Source organism: Hyperolius riggenbachi, chromosome 2, assembly GCF_040937935.1.
Source record: "Hyperolius riggenbachi isolate aHypRig1 chromosome 2, aHypRig1.pri, whole genome shotgun sequence".
Lineage (NCBI taxonomy): Eukaryota > Metazoa > Chordata > Amphibia > Anura > Hyperoliidae > Hyperolius > Hyperolius riggenbachi.
In genome coordinates, this window is record NC_090647.1 from 268,239,728 (window position 1) to 268,257,416 (window position 17,689).

The 17,689-nt window shown below is 44.9% G+C and overlaps 1 protein-coding gene across 1 annotated transcript in view; it reads left to right on the forward strand.

Annotated features, from left to right (window-relative positions):
- PPM1E (protein phosphatase, Mg2+/Mn2+ dependent 1E) overlaps nt 1-17,689 on the forward strand; it is a 388,390-nt gene that overhangs the window by 919 nt on the left and 369,782 nt on the right. The window lies entirely within an intron of this gene.

Below are 17,689 nucleotides of genomic sequence, written 5' to 3' on the forward strand. Positions count from 1 at the left end.
CCTGTGCTCATATCATTCCAGAAGTCACAGCCAATCAGGAGATCCGAATGGAGAGGGCTCGAGCTGTCATCATTGGATTTGTGTCACCTTGTAGAAGATGCAACATTCACTTTCCTGCTGAATGAGCCTTCCCTTCACGGCTTATCTGATACACTGGATGCAGTTTTTGCATTTGTGAATTAAAATATTTTGCTGCCAACATGTTTTGTTTTTTTTGCTAAAGATGCTTGATATATTTTTGTTTATATAACTGAAGTTATTTTAATCTAATCGGTCTATAATATATGTACTTGTTACAGAAACTATTATATCTTCAATATATTTTAGAAGACAGTGAAGTGCCCCAAAGCTGGGCTCACACTCACTAATGTTAGATGTCAGTGTTTTCTTGTCATTCCCATCACTGGTAGAATGACAGTGCATGCATGTGGAAATAACACCACAGATTTCTATTGATTTGTTCACATCCACATTTGTGCTGCACCTGGCCGATGTCGCTTGTAGTGTCTTCTGGTTGTTTCTTTTGATTCTCTTGGGCAACAAGGTCATTTTCCGGAGGGGGAAATTGTCTTGCAAAACAGTGTCACAGGAGAATTTACAGTGTTGTCGAGATGGAGGGCTATATATTTTTACTGGTGTTGACCCTATTTTTTCCTGTTACTTGTGTGAACCTAGTCTTATGACACAGAGGTATCAAAAGAGAGGTCAGCAAATAGAGGACCATCCCTTCTTCAAGGAGAGGTAGTTTGAAGGCAATATGGCTTCAGGAATCTGTGGGATTCTAAAGATAACAGTGACTGACACTATGATTTTTATGTTAGTTATTATAGTGTAGTTACATAGTTACAGCGCTTTTTTCCCCTAATGCTTTACAGAGAACATTTTATTAGTCACGACATCACTGACTATGCCTCAGTGGGGTTTTATGTCAGGCTCCTTGTACACTGTATACGATCCGAACGCAATGTAATGATATCCCTATGGGTCTAGGTTGTGGTTTCTGCGGGTTTCGTCAGGACAACGCGCTGCATGCAGTGCGTTTACAGTGTAACAGCATTTACAGTGGCAGTGAGGCATTTTTTTAAATTGTACTGTATGCCTCACTGTATGGTCCCAATGTACCGGTGCCGCGTGATGCGAGTTTTCGGCTATGCTGAGTTGCGATTGCATATAATCAAATTGCAATGTATTGTGCATAGGGTGCAAGGAGCCTAAGGCTAGGTTTACACTGGGGCATTGCTTTCCCAGGAAAAACAGGATCATAACAGGAAAAAAGTTGCATAGCGCATTAGAAATGTGATGCAAAGCGTACAGTTATTGTAAAGTATGCTTCAATGCAACTGTAAACACGCATGTTGTCCAGTATTGTAAAGCATGCCTCGTATTATCTGACTTGACGTATTATCTAACTGATCTTTTGCTAATGGTCCAATGTGAGCATACCATTACGATATAATATGCCCCACAACATGCTAATGTGATCGCCTTATTTTTCCACTACAATGTAGGGCTAATTTTGTGGATGGCAATAGCCTACCAGTATGCCCTTGGGTTGTGGTAAAAAAAAAATGAAAGCACTTAAAACTGGGATGTCAAATTCCGTGACATAAGGGTCCAAAATCTAAAGTACAGACTAATTTGCAGGCCAAATAGCTTCCTAAAGGCTACATGTGCTGAGAGAAATTGGTGCAGCTTTACTTACCTGTGGTGTCTTCCAGCCCCTAGAAGTCTAACCACTCCAGTCAAAGTTCCGCTGTTCTCTAGGCTACCGCTGTCCCTTTTGTAAGATCGCAACCCGCGCCTGGGTTGCGGGCTTCTGCGCAGTCACTCCACGTGTTTCTCTGTGCTTGCGCAGTTCACAAAGTCTTGCACTGAGCAAGTGCAGAGCACTCCTGGGCACACGAGCACGATCACAAAGGGCGTAAAATGTGGCAATGGAGAGCACCAACTTGTGCTGTATACTTTTTTTCTATTAACATACAGCAAGCTGGAAGGATGTAGGATGCCGAAGCAGGTGGGCAATAGTGGTGGCAGCTCCAACGAACTAACAGTTTATTTTTCCATTAAAAAAATGCTTGCTTGTAGCCTCCAGAGGGTATAGATCAGAAAGGCAAATACATTGTGTTGTTAAACATGCTTACCCATGAATGCCAACTGCAGATCTGCGCCCTACCCATATGACTAAACACAATGAGATGAGTGCTCATGTGTAATGCAAAACAATTATGTGCACCTCCTTACGTAAGTTATAGCCCGCAATCTCCGTGGAAATGCCAGACATTGCCATGGCATCCTATGTTGTAACTTGCAGTATGCTATGAGCATATATACAGCTCAGATTGGTGCTCTCCATTTCCTCATTTCTTTTACTGCTTACAATCATGCACATTTTTCCAAACCACGGTGTAAAGTCATGCACCTTGGATGTACCAGTGGTAGATCACCATATAAAATAAATGGCACACACCTAGGAACATCAGACTTGGAGAAGGACTTAGGAATGCTGGTTGATAACAAGTTAAGTAATTGTATACAATGCCAAGCAACAGTAGCTAAGGCAAATACAATTCTGGGATGCATAAAATGGAAAATAATATCTCAAGATGCTACTGCTGTATACTACTCCCTCTGGATAAATCACTTGTGAGGCCAAATATGGAGTATGGGATACAGTTTTGGGCAACATACTGTAGTAAGGACATTGACCTTATAGAGTGGGTACAAAGACGGGCAACTAATTTAATCAGAGGGATGGAAGATCTCACTTACGAAGAAAGGTTGGACAAACTGAGCTTATTTAGCTTGGAAAAAAGGCAACTGAGTGGTGACCTGATTAACATTTATAAATACATCAGAGGGCAATACAAAAGCTTGGCAGATTAGTGTTATGATCGCTTCTGCAGCGTTTACTGCTGACTGCAGTGGTATTGCAAACCAAGCAGTTCTAATGTCATTACATGCATTTGCTTGCATAGTTTGGTTTGCACTTAAACTAGTTGCTGATTCCATCTGCAGTCGCTCTGAAGTTAATGACAGTTTAATATGCTTTTGTGTAAACAAACATTGTCTGCTGCAATGGAGGGGCAATCCCTTTCCTGCAGGCTGCATATCATTGTCTGCCTTTTCCTGCTATCAGCCTGTGATTAATTACCATTCACTTGTGTGGGAATCTGCAGGTCTGCTCCCATTGGATGACCTCAGTATAAAGAACTGCTTCCTGCAATGCCTCATGGGCTACCATAGTCTCAGATTCTATCTGTTACTCTGCTCGTGCCCCACCTCGTTCCTGGTCCGTGTGGACTGCGCTGACTCCTGCGAAGGGGTCAGCGAGTCCTCCTAGTTCTGCTCTTGTTCTAGAAGTTGTTACTTGCTTGTCTTGTGTCATATATTGGTTCATCGCCAATATATACGCATACTTGCGCATTTTGTTATTTTCCTTGTATTCGTGTTACGTTGATACATCAGTGTCGCTGATATATACGTACACGAACTGTTTATTTCCTGTGTTCAGTTAGTCAGCCTTCCAGCACGTTTTGGTAGTTTGCGCGTATCGTGAGCACCCGTGCTGAGCTAGTATCCTGCTCCTGGTCCTGTTTGTGGATTGCGTTCATCTCTGCGAGGAGATAACGAATCCTTCTGAATCCTGTCCTGTTACCGTTTGTGGATTGCGTTCATCTCTGCGAAGAGATAGCGAATCCTTCTGAGCCCTGTTCCCTGTATTGCTCCAGTGCTAGTCAGTGTTCCTGCTTATGTCATATATCGGTTCATTGCCGATATATACATATGTTAGTCAGACGTTACAAATAGTTTCATTGATAGCTGTAATTGTAATACGCTAGGAAAACATACTTATTGTATATTTGTCTGTGTTACGTTCATCTATCTTGATCCTGCTATTTCCTGACTATCTTGTCCTGTCTTTGTGAGGCACGCCATCGCTGCAAACGCATTGGCTGCCTCATTCCAGTCTGTCTTATTGTGGCCGCTTGCTGTCACTAAGTAGTGGCTAGTTAAGCAGGCGTTCATTCTGTCTACCTGTCCTGATCTCCTCAGTCCTGGTTTATGCGCTCAGCGCTACTTTGCGCTGAGACGTTATTACGAAAGTGTTGTTTGTGGCTGTTCGGATCTGCAGCGGCTCTGTGCACCACAATCTCCTATTGGAGTCAGTCCTCTCCTCCACTAAACTGGGGATATCCTGATCCCTTGTGCTGGTGTGTGTACTTCCTTCACGTCAGCTTATGTGTTGTATGCTGACTGTGGAGATTACACCTCCAAGCTTAACATTATGGTAGCCCCATTACCAATCCCCATTGTGGGGGGAGTTCCCAGCAAAAATTACACTGTTTGTTATGGTTCCTGTTCCTTTAAGAAATTTGAGAAACTTAATTCTGAAACAGAAAATGAGTTTTTTTCTGAATGTACCAGGTTCCTGGCCAATCCCGAGCTCCAGGCTACTCCTGTTTCAACGTGGGCCCCCCAGCTAGTTTATGTTTTATTTAAGGGAAGATTGTTTCAGTGGGCCTACGATGTCTTGGATCATACCAATTTAAAAGAGAGACCACTGGAATTTCTAGCGTTTGTGATCCATAACTGGCTGCGCAAAACCGATTTGCCTAGCCCTTTTGATAAGCTCCTGGCAGCTTGTCAATCAGCTGCTCCTTCTACTGCCTACAAAAATAATCAGCAAGCAGATACCGTATATACTCGCATATATGCCGAATTTTGGAGCACAAAAAAAGTGCTCAAAAGTCCCCCCCTCGGCTTATATGCGAGTCTCTGTCCCCCCCCAGTGCCCTCCCGACTAGTTATAGTGCTCCCCGCTGGCCGCTGTGTCCGTGCATCCCCGCGGTAAGAGTGTTTGCGGCCAGCACTAGGAGGACTGACCTGAGGTGCAGCAGAGTGAAGAGAGCAACATCGTCATTGCCCCATGTGCACACGCAGTTCCAAACACAGATGCCGTTTCCTCATGGGCTCCCCGCTGTCCCGTGCTGGCTGCGGTGTAGAAGAGCGCGGCCTGCCCACTGTGATTATTCAGTCTGTGCTGGCCGGTGTAGCAGAGCATATGGAGCGGTGTCACGTGTATCTTTGGGGATTCCCTCCCTGTCCCACTCGCTATGTCTCAAGCAGCCACTAGATGGCGTCATATGAGACAGCGAGTGGTGAGAGAGGCAAGGGAATCCCCAAAGATACACGTGACACCGCTCCTCTCTAATATGCTCTGCTACACCGGCCAGCACGGACTGAATAATCACAGTGGGCAGGCCGCGCTCTTCTACACCGCAGCCAGCACGGGACAGCGGGGAGCCCATAAGGAAACGGCATCTGTGTTTGGAACTGCGTGTGCACATGGGGCAATGACGATGTTGCTCTCTTCACTCTGCTGCACCTCAGGTCAGTCCTCCTAGTGCTGGCCGCAAACACTCTTACCGCGGGGATGCACGGACACAGCGGGGAGCACTATAACTAGTCGGGAGGGTACTGGGAGGGAAGGGGGTACAGTGACTTGAGTGTGTTGCAGCAGGTGGCCCTTGATTAAGCAACACTTCCATTTTGTATTGCCACAGGAGGTACACAGCAGTGGGGTGCACCTGTCACAGGCACATTACCTCACATTGCATGCTTAATTGTGTTGATGATAGTGCACAGGGAGCAGGCAAGACACAGCTATCTATACACCGGCCAACTGATTCAGATGCAATTTTTGCATCCTGAGCCACTTATCTATGCAGGTGTGTCTCTAACTCTATACTGTTCCCTGTATTTGACTATTTATACTGGGGAGGGGGTTGCAACATAATGGGGTACATCTGACTATTTATACTGTGTGGGAGTGGGGTGTTATACTCGGGAGGGGGCTTATATGCGAGTCAATGATTTTTTCCTGCTTTTTAAAGAAAAAGTGGGTACCTCGGCTTATACGCGGGTCGGCTTATATGCGAGTATATACGGTAATTGTTCTGATAACTTTTCTTCTGCTAAGGCAGCAGGGTCTAAAGCCAAACGTAAACGCTCCAAAAGAAAAGCGTTACAATCAGCGGAGTCGTTGCCCTTGGCGACTGCGCATCAGATCTGTAATGAGACTCCGCCAGTAGCAGATAATGAAATTCAGTCACCATTCAGGGGAGTCAAATGGACCTATGAAACTACTAATGAACTTTCATTGCTAGCCAGGGAAAATAAAAGTTCTTGTTTTTAAATGAATTATCTGAATATGATTATGAAGATATATTACAGAGTATTGAACAGATCTATTTATTCGTGCAGCAAGGGAAATTTGCATACACTACAGTTCAACACTTGCTACAGGTATTGGAGATCCTTAGGAATAAGAAATCGGCCAATCACCTGCTAAATAACCCAATGTATGTTTCTGCCACTAACACATTTGCAAACTATGATCAGCCGGAATGCTCAGCTGTTAAATATGCATGGGATCCTCCATTTGAGAAAGGAGAGATGGAAGCCCTGGTCTATGAATAGAAGAAAGATGCAAGTTCATTTTGTCAGTTTTACAGTGCAAAAAGTGAATTAGTATTGAATGCATGCATTAAGTCTGCCTATAACCTAATAAAAACTGGTGTGTGTGGGTATGACTTTGTGGCTCCATTGATCGATGTGTGGAAGATGATTTTGGATGATTTTTATGCGATTCAATCAGTTGATACCAGGGAAGACACACTGTCAATTGGAGACTGTCCCACTTCTCCAGTTACTGAGTCCCTGCCATGTCTTGTGAATGTTCCTGTAACTCCACCCTGTACCATGGATAACTCAGTGTTACTTCCCAGTAAAACAGAAGCCACTGATACTTTCTTAACTTTGCCCTGCACAAATTTCTCAGCAGAGAATCCAGAGGTCCTGCTGACTTCTGAGTCCAGCCTAGCCAGTACTCATGAGTCTTTGTTCAGTGAAACAGACATTAGAAAATCTTTGCCTGCCTCTGCAAACACTTCTGTAGAATTTACCTGTGTTAATAAAGTTCAACTCCTGTCTGATCCAGCAGATGCCAATAGATGCACTACATTAGTTTCTGAGTCCCAGCAATCCTGTCTAGAAACCTCAGAACCCCAGCATCTGTATTTTCCAATTTTACAATTGAATAGTGCTTCAGATGTACAAACTTTGTGTCTTGATCTTCCTGTCTCTACACCTCGCTCTAGTTTCGTGAATAGCTCAGAGCATCTGCTATGTGAACCTGAAATCGTAGAATTATTACCTTGTTCAGAAAATGTTCCAGTAAATTTGCCCTGTACCATGAATTGTGCAGTAGATCTCTCCAATGAAACTCAGGTCACAGAATCATTATGCTGTCCAGCAGGTGCTTCCATGGTTTTGCCCTGCAATATGGACTGTTCAGTGATCCTGTCCAGTGAAGCTGTGGTCGCAGAGTCTTATGCTTCACCCAGTACTTTGGATACTTCAAACCCTCTAGCAGAGGAGTCTGAGGCACTGCTTACCTCAGTTGGTGTTGCAGTAATATTCACTTGTCTAGCAGCTGTTTTGGAATTACAGTCTGCTCTAATAAAACTTGATGAATTTCTGCCCAGCAAAGCAGAAGCCATTGAAATATTGTCCTCGTCAGCAAGTGTGTTAGATACCTTGCCCTGTACACAGTCTGATTTAACCAATATTGTTGAGTCCCTCTCCAGTGTTGTAACAGCCGAGGAACTCCAGCCCTGTCCTCTGAATGTTTCAGAAGTCTTGCCCTGTAACATGGATAATTCTGACTCGCTGGAAAAAATAATAGAAATCTCAGAATTTCAGTCCGGGTTAATGAGTGTTTCTGAAACCCAGCCCTGTATCCTGGAAAATTCTGGTTTTCTGCCCGGTGTGGCAGTAGTTCCAGAGTTCCCTTCCTGTCCAGTGAGTTTCTCAGTTTTGCCTAGTTCAGTGGGGATTGCTGCAATATTGACTTGTTTTGCAGCCCTTCATGAGCTCCAATCCAGTGTATTTGATGAGTCTCTGTCTAGTCCAGAAGAAGCTATGGGAACCCTGTCTAGTTCAGTGCATACATCAGAAGATTTGCCCTGTCTTGTAAATGCCCCTGAACATGATTTGTTAATAACCCTGCTGGAATCAGCGACATCTAAGTCTGATCCTGCAGTTTTTAGTGAGAATCCAGTAACTGTGAAGTCTAGTCATGATGAATTTTTTTTGCCCAGTTCTGGTTTCGGTCCTGTCTTGACTGACTTTGAGGTTCGCAGTTCCTTGACATGCCCAGAGGTTTCTCTTGTGCCGGTGTGCCCAGATGTGCTTCGTATGCCAGAGTGCCCAGATGTGTCTGTGTTAGCGTGCTCACGTGCTTCCCTAGTGGAGACATGTTCTGATGTTGCCGGTTGGCCTGCATGCCCGGAGATGGTTCTGGTCCCTAAAAGCCCTGATCTTGATGTTTGTCCTTGTGACCCTGACTCTGGAGTTGCCCTGGGTTCCATAGGGGTTCTTGATAGTTCTCCATGTGAGCCTAAGGGGCGTTCTGACCTGTGGGGATCTCTTTGGAGCTTCCAAGTGTTCTGGGAGATCTCTGAGGAAACTTGTCCTGGTACCTTGGACTGGTTCAACAGTGGGTTTTGTGTTGATAAGGACAGTTCCGGTGGGCATTGCAAAGGCTTTGGCATTTTTGGACAGTCCCTGGAAGGCGGTGGGTATCGCTCAGAGAGTTTCTTGGGGTTGTTTTCTGGAAGTCGTGGTTCTGATGGGTGTCACACTGAGGCTTGTAGTGCTGACGGGCATGGTTCGGTAGGTTCTGGTTCCAATTGGTCTAGTTTTGGTGAGACTGATTCGGGAATTTGGTTTTGTCGGGCTGATCCGACCTTCATGAATTTTCAGTCAGATCAGTTTGCTGGATTTCCCACTTCTGATTTTTTGGTTTGGGTGGTTCAGGAGAAATATGTCAGTTTTTATAGGCATCCAGAGGCCGCGTTTAAGGGAGGGGGTACTGTTATGATCGCTTCTGCAGCGTTTACTGCTGACTGCAGTGGTATTGCAAACCAAGCAGTTCTAATGTCATTACATGCATTTGCTTGCATAGTTTGGTTTGCACTTAAACTAGTTGCTGATTCCATCTGCAGTCGCTCTGAAGTTAATGACAGTTTAATATGCTTTTGTGTAAACAAACATTGTCTGCTGCAATGGAGGGGCAATCCCTTTCCTGCAGGCTGCATATCATTGTCTGCCTTTTCCTGCTATCAGCCTGTGATTAATTACCATTCACTTGTGTGGGAATCTGCAGGTCTGCTCCCATTGGATGACCTCAGTATAAAGAACTGCTTCCTGCAATGCCTCATGGGCTACCATAGTCTCAGATTCTGTCTGTTACTCTGCTCGTGCCCCACCTCGTTCCTGGTCCGTGTGGACTGCGCTGACTCCTGCGAAGGGGTCAGCGAGTCCTCCTAGTTCTGCTCTTGTTCTAGATATTGGTTCATCGCCAATATATACGCATACTTGCGCATTTTGTTATTTTCCTTGTATTCGTGTTACGTTGATACATCAGTGTCGCTGATATATACGTACACGAACTGTTTATTTCCTGTGTTCAGTTAGTCAGCCTTCCAGCACGTTTTGGTAGTTTGCGCGTATCGTGAGCACCCGTGCTGAGCTAGTATCCTGCTCCTGGTCCTGTTTGTGGATTGCGTTCATCTCTGCGAGGAGATAACGAATCCTTCTGAATCCTGTCCTGTTACCGTTTGTGGATTGCGTTCATCTCTGCGAAGAGATAGCGAATCCTTCTGAGCCCTGTTCCCTGTATTGCTCCAGTGCTAGTCAGTGTTCCTGCTTATGTCATATATCGGTTCATTGCCGATATATACATATGTTAGTCAGACGTTACAAATAGTTTCATTGATAGCTGTAATTGTAATACGCTAGGAAAACATACTTATTGTATATTTGTCTGTGTTACGTTCATCTATCTTGATCCTGCTATTTCCTGACTATCTTGTCCTGTCTTTGTGAGGCACGCCATCGCTGCAAACGCATTGGCTGCCTCATTCCAGTCTGTCTTATTGTGGACGCTTGCTGTCACTAAGTAGTGGCTAGTTAAGCAGGCGTTCATTCTGTCTACCTGTCCTGATCTCCTCAGTCCTGGTTTATGCGCTCAGCGCTACTTTGCGCTGAGACGTTATTACGAAAGTGTTGTTTGTGGCTGTTCGGATCTGCACCGGCTCTGTGCACCACAATCTCCTATTGGAGTCAGTCCTCTCCTCCACTAAACTGGGGATATCCTGATTCCTTTTGCTGGTGTGTGTACCTCCTTCACGTCAGCTTATGTGTTGTATGCTGACTGTGGAGATTACACCTCCAAGCTTAACAATTAGATTTTTGTCTATAGGGTTGTACAACGGACAAGGGGACATGATCTGCGCTTGGAGGAAAAAAGGTTTTTGCCATCTATTTAGAAAGGGAACCTTCGCAGTGAGAGTAGTTCAAATCTGGAATATCTTACCTCAGGAAATACTTATGGCTAACTATATATCTGCATTTAAAGAGGGCTGTGATGCTTTCCTTGCATTGAAGGGTATCCATGGCCATAATTACTAAGCGATTCCCGGTAGAGTTGATCCAGGGATTTATCTGATTGCCATCTGGAGTCTGGAAGGAATTTTTCCATTTTAAGACTAAATGGTGTAGGCCATGTAAGGTTTTTCGCCTTCCCCCAGATCAATTGGGATATGTGTGGGTTCAGGACGTTTTTTTGTTTTTGTCTGGTTGAACATGATTGTACTATGTGACTATATAACATTAAAGGATTTGATATGCTTCTGGAATCTGGTGCACAGCATTCTAGTGGTCTAGTGTCAGGTGCATCACTGCAGAATATTTGTGTACTGTGTGTTCCGTACCCAGCAGATAAAATGTCCGTGCCCAACTTCTGGCATAGTGGCGGCTGTTATGTGTGGCTGTTACCGCTGCTGGTATAGTGGTGGCTACTGATACCCCCACTGATTAGGAATAATGACAAAATCATAGTTTGCAAACTCAACTACCATCTAATATCTGTTTGACGCTTTACATGAGTATCAGATCACATTACAGGAGGCTTTTCTCGTAACAAGATCCAGAATGGTCCTAAGAGGGCATAAACTTTTTGCACACACCCTCATGGCTGTACTCCTTTGTGTTGCAAAGAGTTAAGCTGGCTCACTTTCATTTCACAAGAATTCAACATGCCAATTTTAAAAGCCAACATAATAAGCAAACATACGGTTCTTTGTTTTTCATCTTTTCTTGCCTTTGATGGTTGCATATAAATAAGTATTATGCTCGCTTAGCTGTTCCTGCTTATGAATGTGCTGTTATGCAAAAGCAGCTTGTGAAAATGCACAGAATCTTTGCTGACATCTTTTATTTAATGATTTGTGAGCAGCAAAAGATGCAACTGCATCATGTGGTAAAGGGGATTGCAGACTGTAGGAGTTCAACAAGGGGATTTTAGATTTAGCTTATGTGTTGTGTATTAACCTCCTCGGCGTTCTATTGAGATCGCCAGGGAGGCTGCGGGAGGGTTTTTTTTTAATTAAAAAAAAACTATTTCATGCAGCCAACTGAAAGTTGGCTGCATGAAAGCCCACTAGAGGGCGCTCCGGAGGCGTTCTTCCGATCGCCTCCGGCGCCCATAATAAACAAGGAAGGCCGCAATGAGCGGCCTTCCTTGTTTTGCTTAGATCGTCGCCATGGCGACGAGCGGAGTGACGTCAGCCGACGTCCTGACGTCAGCCGCCTCCGATCCAGCCCTTAGCGCTGGCCGGAACTTTTTGTTCCGGCTGCGCAGGGCTCAGGCGGCTAGGGGGGCCCTCTTTCGCCGCTGCTCGCGGCGAATCGCCGCAGAGCGGCGGCGATCAGGCAGCACACGCGGCTGGCAAAGTGCCGGCTGCGTGTGCTGCACTTTATTTGATAAAAATCGGCCCAGCAGGGCCTGAGCGGCAGCCTCCGGCGGTGATGGACGAGCTGAGCTCGTCCATACCGCTCAGGAGGTTAAGAAAGTTTCATATCAGTGCTATAGAATTTAAAGCAAACCTGTATAATTACATGATAGCAAACTAGCATGGCAAGGCAGTAAATGCTACCTCAGCAGTAAATGTTGATGCCTTATCCAAGGCTGAGCTGATCACAGGTGAGAGCACAGCACCACCCTCTCAGTGCCATCCCATGTCTCCTCCCTCTCAATGGCATGCCCTTGTGCACCACTGCCACGCCCCTCCCATGCTGGCCACACCTTTCTCTTGACCCTCTGGTGATGTTATGGAATGACTTCTATGTCGGTACAGCTGTTGAGCTGGAAAAGGGGCAGGAGTGTGAGAACTTGCTGGAAGGGAAGATATTACAGCAAATAATTGGGGAACACATTCACACTTTGACAGTGATTTGTATTTCTTAAGACAGTATAATAAATTATATAATCACAAGGATATAAAAAAGTAATATTTTTGCCATAGTGCCACACTTTTTTTGTTTAACCTCTTCAGTACCAGCAGTCTCTGCCCCCTTAAAGGGAAGGTTCAGGGACTGTCTAAAAAAAATAAAAATCCGCATCCACTTACCTGGGGCTTCCTCCAGCCCGTGGCAGGCAGGAGGTGCCCTCGGCGCCACTCAGCAGGCTGCCGGTGGTCTCCGGTGGCCGACCCGACCTGGCCAGGCCGGCCTTCTTCCGCGTTCCAAAATGCGCCTCACGGCGGCGTGCTGACGTCATCGGACGTCCTTTCGGGCTTTACTGCGCAGGCTCAGAACTACTGAGCCTGCGCAGTAAAGCCCGGAGGACGTCCGATGACGTCAGCGCGCCGCCGTGAGGCGCATTTTGGAACGCGGAAGGAGCCCGACCTGGCCAGGTCGGGTCGGCCTCCGGAGACTACCGGCAGCCTGCGGAGCGGCGCCGAGGGCACCTCCTGCCTGCCACGGGCTGGAGGAAGCCCCAGGTAAGTGGATGCGGATTTTTATTTTTTTTAGACAGTCCCTGAACCTTCCCTTTAAAGGGATACTTAAGCCCCTTAAAGGGATACTGCGCTATTGCGACAAGAAGGCGAGCAAGTATACGCGTGGTCAGAGCCGCGCAGGCGCAGAAACCGAAGTAAGCCGCGTGGGGAAACGGAGGATCGTTGAGGACTAGCGCGGGCACAAGACAGCTGCAGCGGGCTAGTAGAAGTCACAGGTAAGTGAAACACTAGTGGGCAGAAAAGGGGGGGGGGAATTCACTTGCTTGTGTGCTGAGTTGTACGGCCCTGCAGTGAGCCCTTAAAACTGCAGTGGCCTAAATTGTGAAAAATAGCCTGGTCACTAGGGGGGTGTAAACCTGCGGTCCTTAAGTGGTTAATGGGCATCTGAACTGAGAGGAATATAGAGGCTGCCATATTTATTTCCTTTTAAACTATACCAGTTGTGGATCCTGCTCATTATTTTTGGCTGCAGTAGTATCTGGATGACACACCTGAAACAAGCATGCGGTTATTCTAGTCATACTTCAGTCGGAAACATCTTATATGCATGCTTGTTCAGGATCTATGACTAAAAGTATTAAAGGCAAATAATTAGCAGGGCAGCCATGCAGTCTGTATTCAGCAGGAAACAAAGCAAGCGCTCACCAATATGGGCCGCATCTGAATGACTCACCACCTCATATGCACCGCTTAAATAGCTCAAATACACACTCAGCAATCAGACAGATGCAAAACATATGCAAAACTAAACTAAATACTTACCATGCAAAACAGGATAGCACAATGGGTGCTGCTAGCCTGGTAGTTACAGAACTGTGGATACAAAATATAGGTAAAAGGCTGCGCATCCCTGACCCAATACTGTACAATTGAATGGTTAATCGCTGTGGCGCACACCGCCCCCCCTGGACTAAAATGTACGCCCGCATCCAAACAATGCAATACTGGTCTATGGAGAAATTTTAGCTTCCATCATAGTTTTGCATGCAAAAATATAGATATACTGGACATCTGCACCAACGTTGAGGTAAATCTCCAGAGCAGATGTCCTAACACTAAACTGACCTAAGTTAAAAGCAAATGTCTTTATTCTGGCAGCTGCTACGCTAAATGTGTAACTTACATTCAATACAGACAGCAGGAAACAAAGCAAGCGCTCACCAATATAGGCCGCATCTGAATGACTCACCACCTCATATGCACCGCTTAAATAGCTCAAATACACACTCAGCAATCAGACAGATGCAAAACATATGCAAAACTAAACTAAATACTTACCATGCAAAACAGGATAGCACAATGGGTGCTGCTAGCCTGGTAGTTACAGAACTGTGGATACAAAATATAGGTAAAAGGCTGCGCATCCCTGACCCAATACTGTACAATTGAATGGTTAATCGCTGTGGCACACACCGCCCCCCCTGGACTAAAATGTACGCCCGCATCCAAACAATGCAATACTGGTCTATGGAGAAATTTTAGCTTCCATCATAGTTTTGCATGCAAAAATATAGATATACTGGACATCTGCACCACCGTTGAGGTAAATCTCCAGAGCAGATGTCCTAACACTAAACTGACCTAAGTTAAAAGCAAATGTCTTTACCCTGGCAGCTGCTACGCTAAATGTGTAACTTACATTCAATACAGACAGCAGGAAACAAAGCAAGCGCTCACCAATATGGGCCGCATCTGAATGACTCACCACCTCATATGCACCGCTTAAATAGCTCAAATACACACTCAGCAATCAGACAGATGCAAAACATATGCAAAACTAAACTAAATACTTACCATGCAAAACAGGATAGCACAATGGGTGCTGCTAGCCTGGTAGTTACAGAACTGTGGATACAAAATATAGGTAAAAGGCTGCGCATCCCTGACCCAATACTGTACAATTGAATGGTTAATCGCTGTGGCGCACACCGCCCCCCCTGGACTAAAATGTACGCCCGCATCCAAACAATGCAATACTGGTCTATGGAGAAATTTTAGCTTCCATCATAGTTTTGCATGCAAAAATATAGATATACTGGACATCTGCACCAACGTTGAGGTAAATCTCCAGAGCAGATGTCCTAACACTAAACTGACCTAAGTTAAAAGCAAATGTCTTTACCCTGGCAGCTGCTACGCTAAATGTGTAACTTACATTCAATACAGACAGCAGGAAACAAAGCAAGCGCTCACCAATATGGGCCGCATCTGAATGACTCACCACCTCATATGCACCGCTTAAATAGCTCAAATACACACTCAGCAATCAGACAGATGCAAAACATATGCAAAACTAAACTAAATACTTACCATGCAAAACAGGATAGCACAATGGGTGCTGCTAGCCTGGTAGTTACAGAACTGTGGATACAAAATATAGGTAAAAGGCTGCGCATCCCTGACCCAATACTGTACAATTGAATGGTTAATCGCTGTGGCGCACACCGCCCCCCCTGGACTAAAATGTACGCCCGCATCCAAACAATGCAATACTGGTCTATGGAGAAATTTTAGCTTCCATCATAGTTTTGCATGCAAAAATATAGATATACTGGACATCTGCACCAACGTTGAGGTAAATCTCCAGAGCAGATGTCCTAACACTAAACTGACCTAAGTTAAAAGCAAATGTCTTTATTCTGGCAGCTGCTACGCTAAATGTGTAACTTACATTCAATACAGACAGCAGGAAACAAAGCAAGCGCTCACCAATATAGGCCGCATCTGAATGACTCACCACCTCATATGCACCGCTTAAATAGCTCAAATACACACTCAGCAATCAGACAGATGCAAAACATATGCAAAACTAAACTAAATACTTACCATGCAAAACAGGATAGCACAATGGGTGCTGCTAGCCTGGTAGTTACAGAACTGTGGATACAAAATATAGGTAAAAGGCTGCGCATCCCTGACCCAATACTGTACAATTGAATGGTTAATCGCTGTGGCACACACCGCCCCCCCTGGACTAAAATGTACGCCCGCATCCAAACAATGCAATACTGGTCTATGGAGAAATTTTAGCTTCCATCATAGTTTTGCATGCAAAAATATAGATATACTGGACATCTGCACCAACGTTGAGGTAAATCTCCAGAGCAGATGTCCTAACACTAAACTGACCTAAGTTAAAAGCAAATGTCTTTACCCTGGCAGCTGCTACGCTAAATGTGTAACTTACATTCAATACAGACAGCAGGAAACAAAGCAAGCGCTCACCAATATGGGCCGCATCTGAATGACTCACCACCTCATATGCACCGCTTAAATAGCTCAAATACACACTCAGCAATCAGACAGATGCAAAACATATGCAAAACTAAACTAAATACTTACCATGCAAAACAGGATAGCACAATGGGTGCTGCTAGCCTGGTAGTTACAGAACTGTGGATACAAAATATAGGTAAAAGGCTGCGCATCCCTGACCCAATACTGTACAATTGAATGGTTAATCGCTGTGGCGCACACCGCCCCCCCTGGACTAAAATGTACGCCCGCATCCAAACAATGCAATACTGGTCTATGGAGAAATTTTAGCTTCCATCATAGTTTTGCATGCAAAAATATAGATATACTGGACATCTGCACCAACGTTGAGGTAAATCTCCAGAGCAGATGTCCTAACACTAAACTGACCTAAGTTAAAAGCAAATGTCTTTACCCTGGCAGCTGCTACGCTAAATGTGTAACTTACATTCAATACAGACAGCAGGAAACAAAGCAAGCGCTCACCAATATGGGCCGCATCTGAATGACTCACCACCTCATATGCACCGCTTAAATAGCTCAAATACACACTCAGCAATCAGACAGATGCAAAACATATGCAAAACTAAACTAAATACTTACCATGCAAAACAGGATAGCACAATGGGTGCTGCTAGCCTGGTAGTTACAGAACTGTGGATACAAAATATAGGTAAAAGGCTGCGCATCCCTGACCCAATACTGTACAATTGAATGGTTAATCGCTGTGGCGCACACCGCCCCCCCTGGACTAAAATGTACGCCCGCATCCAAACAATGCAATACTGGTCTATGGAGAAATTTTAGCTTCCATCATAGTTTTGCATGCAAAAATATAGATATACTGGACATCTGCACCAACGTTGAGGTAAATCTCCAGAGCAGATGTCCTAACACTAAACTGACCTAAGTTAAAAGCAAATGTCTTTACCCTGGCAGCTGCTACGCTAAATGTGTAACTTACATTCAATACAGACAGCAGGAAACAAAGCAAGCGCTCACCAATATGGGCCGCATCTGAATGACTCACCACCTCATATGCACCGCTTAAATAGCTCAAATACACACTCAGCAATCAGACAGATGCAAAACATATGCAAAACTAAACTAAATACTTACCATATTTGCATGCAAAACTATGATGGAAGCTAAAATTTCTCCATAGACCAGTATTGCATTGTTTGGATGCGGGCGTACATTTTAGTCCAGGGGGGGCGGTGTGCGCCACAGCGATTAACCATTCAATTGTACAGTATAGGGTCAGGGATGCGCAGCCTTTTACCTATATTTTGTATGCAGTCTGTATTGTTTAAAAGGAAATAAATATGGCAGCCACCATATCCCTCTCAGTTCAGGGGTGCTTTAAGGTGAACTCGAGGTGAGAGTGATCTGGAGACTGCCATGTTTATTTCCTTTTAAGAAATATCAGTTGCCTGACTGTTCTACTGATCCTCTGCCTCTAATACTTTCAGCCATAGACCCTGAACAAGCATGCAGCAGATCAGGTG